The sequence below is a fragment of the Dermacentor silvarum genome, chromosome 4 (assembly GCF_013339745.2).
Source record: "Dermacentor silvarum isolate Dsil-2018 chromosome 4, BIME_Dsil_1.4, whole genome shotgun sequence".
NCBI lineage: Eukaryota > Metazoa > Arthropoda > Arachnida > Ixodida > Ixodidae > Dermacentor > Dermacentor silvarum.
In genome coordinates this window covers 186,863,058-186,870,198 of record NC_051157.2, presented here as the reverse complement: position 1 = coordinate 186,870,198, position 7,141 = coordinate 186,863,058, and the positions used below count along the sequence as shown (strand labels likewise).

General features: G+C 49.2%; 2 non-coding genes across 2 annotated transcripts; both read right to left on the bottom strand.

Moving 5' to 3' along the window:
* Window positions 1-479: 479 nt before the first annotated feature.
* Window positions 480-550, bottom strand: Trnag-gcc (transfer RNA glycine (anticodon GCC)). Its single transcript has one exon. It is a non-coding gene; the product is annotated as a tRNA-Gly (tRNA).
* Window positions 551-3,265: 2,715 nt separating this feature from the next.
* Window positions 3,266-3,336, bottom strand: Trnag-gcc (transfer RNA glycine (anticodon GCC)). Its single transcript has one exon. It is a non-coding gene; the product is annotated as a tRNA-Gly (tRNA).
* Between the last annotated feature and the right edge of the window lie 3,805 nt (window positions 3,337-7,141).

Sequence of the window (7,141 nt, the reverse complement as noted above, 5' to 3'; positions counted from 1 at the left end):
TTGCGTTTAATTCGTAAACTCATCAACGCAACGCAAATTTTATTTTATCAAAGAACATGTTTAGCTGTTCAACTGCTGTCCTGCACCAAGCTATTCCTCGTGTATTCGCCAGTATTGCACCACCTGTAACTTTGACGCCCGAAATGTAAAGCAATGGCACGTTCATTTTTCGCAGCATTATAAAAAGACGACTTTCTATTTACACCAAGATGTTCAAGGAGAAGCAATTTCTTCACAGTATAGGTATATAGTAAAGGTTAGTACACGTGACCACGTGAGAATAAGCAAACATGCTACCGAGCCGCGCTTCAACCACGAGTTTCTCTCCACCAGCGCGAGCAGCCAATTTCGCTTGTTTTGTTCCCCACGTGATCCTGGCATGTGCTCCACTTTAGCGCCTCATAAGAATCGTAAAGAAAGCTGAATGATTACTTTAAGCCGTAAACAAAAACTCTAGTAATCAGGAGAAAAAAAAACACTGCGTCGGCCGGGAATCGAACCCGGGCCACCCGCGTGGCAGGCGAGTATTCTACCACTGAACCACCGACGCCTATGTTCAGGGCAGAAGTAGCACTCCTTACAAATAGCAAGGCAGATTGCGCAATGTGTAGCTTTATCTAGGTCAGTCTGTTCGCGTCAAGCACTCGCTCTGTCGACCGGGCGCTTAGAAGCGAAGCGAGGGCTTCTGGAGCGAGAAATGCCACTTGATACGAAAAGGGATCATTGTAGCACAATAACGCATTCATAGCACACTGCCGGACTGCGGCGTTCTCAACAATGTACATGCGGTCGTAAAAAAAATGTAGCGCTGGTCGCTTTATTATGAAAGCGTCCAGCGTTCACCCGCATCGCATATCATAAAACCCTTCTTGAAGAAATCTTAAAGTGCGATGTTAAGCCAAAATCTCTTCCAGCAAACGGAAACCAGGTGGCTTCAAGAAAGCTCTCGTAAAGAAAAGCTCTCCCTCGCGTAACCGGGCTGCTGCGCTGTTCTCAAAGCCATTAGTTATTTAAGAACTTTCTATAGCCAGCCGGTGGAAAATCAAAATAAACTATACGTCATTCAAGGATGAACTGAAGGGTACTTGAAAATCTGTTCGTTTTACCAGAAGTCCATCTTAACAAAAATGATCGACAAAATTAGTACCTGGGTCACACAAAGATTGCTTTTCAACGGCTATGAAGTCGACGACCTTCGAAATTCTGTCGACTCGAAGAACTTGTATCGCTGCTAAAGTTTGCGCAATTCGACACCTGGCTATTGTAGCGCCTTTATTGCAAGCGTCGATTCTGTATCCCCAAACGTCAACGGCCCTAATTATTATTTTATATATAGATACCTAGAGGGTGCGTTTTCATTGCTATAAGGTATTTAAACGACATACCGAAATCGTGTGCTGTCTTTATATTACGTGATGGTTGCTTCTGCGCATTTTCTATGGATTGCTGTCGGTTTTCTTTGGCCTTCTGGCAACATTGGAGGTGCAAGCTGCAGCGTTTTTGTCGTGCCGTGGAACTGGTGTGTGTTGCTGCTGCAGGAAAATAAATTGCCCTTACATAAATAACATTTTATTGCTCAACTTTTTCAATGAACGCGTTGTTTACCACTAGAGTAAACACGCGGTTCACGACTGTGCCTGCGTCCGCTGCTCGAGAGCATTTGAGATTTGTAAAGTTCCACGCTACTCCATCCACTCGATCGACTTTTAACTCAATGGCTGTTGAAACTGCCCGTGGGACAGTGCCGACTTCGTCGTTACGTCTATAGACTGTCGTATCGAAGGCCTTTAGAATGCCCGTGTGACTCCAGTATCAAATTCAGTATTCCTGGTACACCAAATATCCACGACACAAAACCAGAAGTGAAACACCGTTGCAACCAAAAGAAATATGCAATAGCACGCATGTATTTCTATTTACATTGCGCAGAGGTATGCTTCGAATCATGCACTCTTACAAATATTCGATAGAAAAACCATTGCTCGCCGGCACTGTGCGATCCTGTTCATTGAGACAAAAGCTGGCATGTCACCAAGCTTACTAAACGATTCTCGGTGTCCTCATTTTTGTTCGGTGCCCAAGGTTCAGCACAATACCAGCTGCATCGTGTGCAAACATCGCTGGGCGATGTCTTCAAGGTAGCTACCAGCCTACGGATGCACCTCGAGGAAGTCCTGAATCGTGGGTTTTGGTGTGAGCCCCTGAAGGTTTCGACGTCATCGTCGACGCTAGGTAGCTGTTTGTGTCCTCTCGCTTCAAATGCAGCTCTGCACTCCGTCTCATACACAGCAGGCAACACACCGGAAGCTGTACCGCAAGTAGTGCGGCCATAAAAAGTCTTCGATTTTGTAGCGAGCTTCAGCATTGCGCTGGACACGAGTCCCTCCACCCGTTCTACGGTAAATGGGTTCGGTTTTTCGATGCCTTCCGTGTATTATATTATTACATTTTGCGACAAAAAGTGTGAGACAATTTTCACATCAGATTACATGACGAATACCTATAACCTACATTCGCCTGTGAAAAGCTAGATTTCGGTCGCGAGTGCGAGCCGTCAGGGAAGCCACCTCTAGCCTTTGTATCATAGCCTGCTATGTATTGAACGAAGTATATAGCAGGCAAGAGGTCGCGGGATCGAATCCCGGCTGCGGCGGCCGCATTTCGATGGGGTCGAAATGTCAAAATGCCCGTGTCCCGTGCATTAGGAACGCGTTAAAGATCCCCAGGTGGTCAAAATTAATTTCGAGTGCCTCACTACGGCGTGCCTCATAATTAGATGGTGGTTTTGGTTCTTAGAACCACAGAAAAGTATAGCAGATTAGCCTCTTTCAAGCCCGTCGATGTGGTTCTTTTTCCAAGTCGTGTAGCCGGCGTCAGCGGCGGTCGAAGAACTTCGGCTTAATGGAGTAAGCATTTTCTGTTAAGCGGACTCACTTTGCGTTGGGCCTATGGGAAACTAATCATTTATTCACACGCTGTTCCTCAATCATAAATTCGACTTAAGCAGGTTCCTCTTCACGTGCGTTTACTGTATTATAGAATAGAACTGAGGAACACCTGAAAAGAAACAGACTTGTTATCGAGCCGCGTTCAACCACGTGCTTTCTCCGCAAATGCGAACACCCCGTTCTACCCCACTGTTCCCCACGTGATCGTGGTACCAATGCGCCTAGAGAGCTTGGCCTAAGCGCATCATAACAGCCGGAAAAAAGGCTGAATGATCACTTTAAGCCACAAGTCAAAGCTAGAAAATAAAAAAAAAAATTGCGTCGGCCGGGAATCGAACCCGGGCCACCCGCGTGGCAGGCGAGTATTCTACCACTGAACCACCGACGCCGATGTTGTGTACTCCGAATAAGACGACTTAGGTAGGACTGGAAATTGCGCAATGCGTAGCTGTATTTAGGTCAGTCTGCTCGCGAGCGCTTGCTCGGTCAAGCACAGCTGCCCGTCGGCGAGGCGCTTTGGTAAAGGAACAAGGGCTTCGGCGACGCAAAATGCCGCTTGATATGAATGGATGGCAAAAGTATAATAGGGTCTTCATAGTGGACTGCAAGACTGCCGCGTTTGAAACGACCTTCTTGTGGCAGTGTAATTATCTCACGCTGCTCGCTCCTCTAGTTGAATCACATATCATAAAACACTTGACGACGCCTTTTCCACAAGGAATTTTACGCAGTAATCAATACCAGAAAATGGATACCATCTTTTGTTAAAGGATCACAGCACTCGTGTAATCTGGCTGTCGAGCTACTTTCACAGCCGTACGGTCTTTAAGCCTCATTTGTGTGCGTTTCCAGTCATCCAGTGACAAAATAAAGTGAACCGTGCACTATCGAAAATTTATCCTCATCGCCTATTGTCTTGCTTGTCCTGCTAAGGCGCCGTCACATTAATGGTATGCGATATTAGCAGCTAGACCAATTCATCACGCTTCTAAAGTGCACCATCGTTACTGGTCAAAGCTCCACAAGGCCTCATCCACAGAAAATCATCGCCAAAAAGTGCCGAAGTGCCCCCAAATAGAAACAGCTACTTTCACAGCCGTGCGGTCTTTAAGCCTCATTTGTGTGCGTTTCCAGTCATCCAGTGACAAAATAAAGTGAACCGTAGACTATCGAAAATTTATCCTCATCGCCTATTGTCTTGCTTGTCCTGCTAAGGCGCCGTCACATTAATGGGATGCGATATTAGCAGCTAGACCAATTCATCACGCTTCTAAAGTGCACCATCGTTACTGGTCAAAGCTCCACAAGGCCTCATCCACAGAAAAGCATCGCCAAAGAGTGCCGAAGTGCCCCCAAATAGAAACAGCTGAACACGCACTAGTCTAAGTAGCTCAGCCCGCGCTGTATGAATCATGGTGCGACGGAAATTTAAAAGTGAGCTACGACATTAAATACCTCAGTAAAAAGTTGTTGTTTCTTTCGAATGATTAGTTACTCTTATCACAACATCTGTAATTTGGAAAAAGAGAAATACAGCAGAAGTAATAAAGCCGCTGATTCGCCCGAAAGGCATAGCACAGATTGCGATAGCAAATTAGTAGACAACTATACGAAGTAAGGATAGCTATTTTATCGGCCGTATAAACATGGAACTATTCGCTTACTAACCAAATTAACAAACATTGTGTCAGCGCGCACAAGCAAACGTGAACACATCACACTCGATGACCGCGGACACTCGCTGTCAAAACGCTGGCGTCAGGAAGTGCGGCAGCAGCAGCGAGCGAAGTGACCTTCGTGCTGCGTATCGCTTCAGTGCGAACTGAGCGACAAGAGCACCGCACGCACAAAGTTACGACCCGCCTCCAGGTCGCTTTCAAGATAAGGCGCGCTCGACCGTGCAAAGTACGCAGTTGGTGCCCGAGTAAACGCCGCCCCCTCCCTCCCACACTGCCTTCCCGCTTCACTTTAGCTTCCCTCCCTGTGCGCGCGAGATTGAGTCACGATGGTCAGTTCCCCATGTACGCGGCCGCGAAATACGCAGTTGCTGTCGGAGAACAACGACGCACCGTCCCCCTCCCTCTGTCCCATCCCCCCAACGGCCTTTCGCGCAACGGAAGATGGCGCGTTTCCTTTCAGCTTCCCTCTCTTGCGGACGCCCCCTTGCGCGCTTTCACTCGCACATACAGAATACGGTGCGCGGCGACGGTGTTATCGCCCTTGGACTTTATACGGAACATCACGGAGACGGCAGAAATGCGCTTGGAGTGTCCATATAATTGCTTTAGCAATAAAACCCCGAAAGTGCCGCGTTACAGTTTTATTTATTTTTTGAATACTTTTGAGTGCTTTTACTATTGTATTTCCTGTAAAAGGTCGGTGGACCGACCTTTTTCATGGATCCCTTCAAAAAGGTCAGTCCACCGACAGAAAATAAACCGAAGATAACCGCGATGTAGTGCTTCTCATTTTTCTAAATACGCTGGGCCCATTGAAAAACCCAGTCACTACTATATATATATATTGTCACGACTAAAGAAGACAATGAAGGGATGGACACGAGCGCAAGCATCTCTCTCGCCGAAGAAGTTAAAGTTGGCGCGGACAATTATTGCTGGGCCTTCAATATAGAGCCTGTGTTTGCTGTCGCACCACCGTCGTTCTGTGTGCCGTTTTTCGCATCTTGCGACACTGGTGGAGGTGCTGGGTACTCTCTGATGCCCGGAACTCCTGTGCGGAGTGCAACGCCCAGTTCTAACCCGCAACCAGTTCCTCCAGTGGACACTCCTGTCCACCGCTACAGTCGCCGACTGCGGGGCCTCAGCCCGGAGGTAATCTTCTTGGACAACTCCCCACCAACCGGACCTCTACCTAACGATATGGCAACAGCAGGACCTTCTCAGGTGACTCTGCAGCATCCTCAGACTCCCGAGACATTCCATGGTGATGTTTACGAGGACGTCGAAGATTGGCTCGCGCAATACGAGCGAGTCGCCAAGGCGAATCGGTGGACTGCAGAAGAAAAACTCTCACGCGTCTACTTCGCTCTGGCGGACAGCGCTCGTACGTGGTACGAGAACCGGGAAGCCACACTGACTTCCTGGAATGAGTTTCGACAGCAGCTTTCCACCACCTTCGCAAACAACGATCGTCGCGATTCTGCCCACCAACTAATCGAGTCGCGCATCCAGAAACCGAATGAGAGCGTCGCCATGTTTGCGGAGGACATGACACGCCTGTTCCGCCGCGCTGACCCAGAGATGCCGGAAGCAAAGAAAATCCGCCATCTGATGCGAGGCGTCAAGGAACAACTTTTCGCCGGTCTTCTTCGCAACCCACCGACAACCGTTGCGGAATTCATCTCGGAAGCTACGTCCATCGAACGAGCACTGCAACAACGTTGCCGACCCTTCGATCGCCCAGGCAACGCCTCGAGCAACGTTTCTGCTCTGGCTGCCGGCAATGAGCTTCGTGAGCTCATCCGGGAGGTTGTTCGTGAAGAGATTCGCAACCTCCTTGTGACCCCGCAGGAGTCAGTCGGGGCTTCTGTAGCAGAGGTTGTGCGACAAGAAATCAGGCAGGCATTCTCGTTGCCCGAATCCCTACCAGACCAACGGTCTCTGAACTACGCATCGGCTGTTCATCGTCCTCCTCCAGCAGCAGCCTACAACTCACAACCAATGGCTCGTGCTTTCAACGAGCCGGCATCCCCGCCGTACAACGCGCAGCCACTGACCACGCAACCTAGTGTACCTGTGGAAACATCGGCCTACTTCCCTCCGCAGACAACTACAGCTTGGCCGCAGAGGACGCCCACAAGTCGACCATTTGTTCGCAGGACGGAAATGTGGCGCACCGTCGACCGCCGTCCTTTGTGCTTTCATTGTGGAGAAGCCGGCCACGTTTACCGCTTTTGCCCGTATCGTGACCCCGGATACCAGAGCTTTCCACCCACCTTTCCTCGAGTTCGCTTCGAAAACAGGCGCTACGGTGACGATGTTGCTCCACAAGGACATCCGTTCACTCGTCGAACCCGCTCTCCGTCACCTGCACCGAGCTCTTCGCCGCAAGGTCGCAGTTACGCCGATGTAGTCAGGGGCGGCAGGTCCCCAAGCCCTCGTCGGGGAAACTAACAGAAGCGACCTTTGGGGGGGAGGTTGCCGACCGTCAAAATGCTTCAACACCCCCAACAC